This window comes from Cariama cristata, unplaced genomic scaffold (assembly GCF_000690535.1).
Source record: "Cariama cristata isolate BGI_N322 unplaced genomic scaffold, ASM69053v1 scaffold15631, whole genome shotgun sequence".
Taxonomy (NCBI): domain Eukaryota; kingdom Metazoa; phylum Chordata; class Aves; order Cariamiformes; family Cariamidae; genus Cariama; species Cariama cristata.
Window position 1 is genome coordinate 1 of NW_009598835.1, and position 368 is coordinate 368.

Genomic DNA, 368 nt, shown 5'->3' on the forward strand with positions numbered 1-368 from the left:
AGATGCGAAGGACCCGAAGCAAAGGGGCGCGTCCCTGCAGGCCCCGTGTCCGTGACAGAGCGGCGACGGGGGGCGGACCGCGAAGGGAGCCCCTTCCAGAAAGATCGGTGCTGAGGCGGCGGCGCTTGCATCACTGAACGCAGGCTGGTTTCATGATTTCGGGGGTAGTCCGGAGTAGTTGCTTTTGTAAACTGAAGCATAGTCTCTTGAAATATATTTACATACATAAGGTTCCAGGAAAAATAATTGAAGAATGATAAAAATAAGTGTTAAGCGCTGGCTTTTCAACGCCATTAGAAAAAATGCATCTGAAATCTAAATACAAAGGCAGTCACGTTAATGGCTGGCTCAGTGTTTCTTTTTGCTTT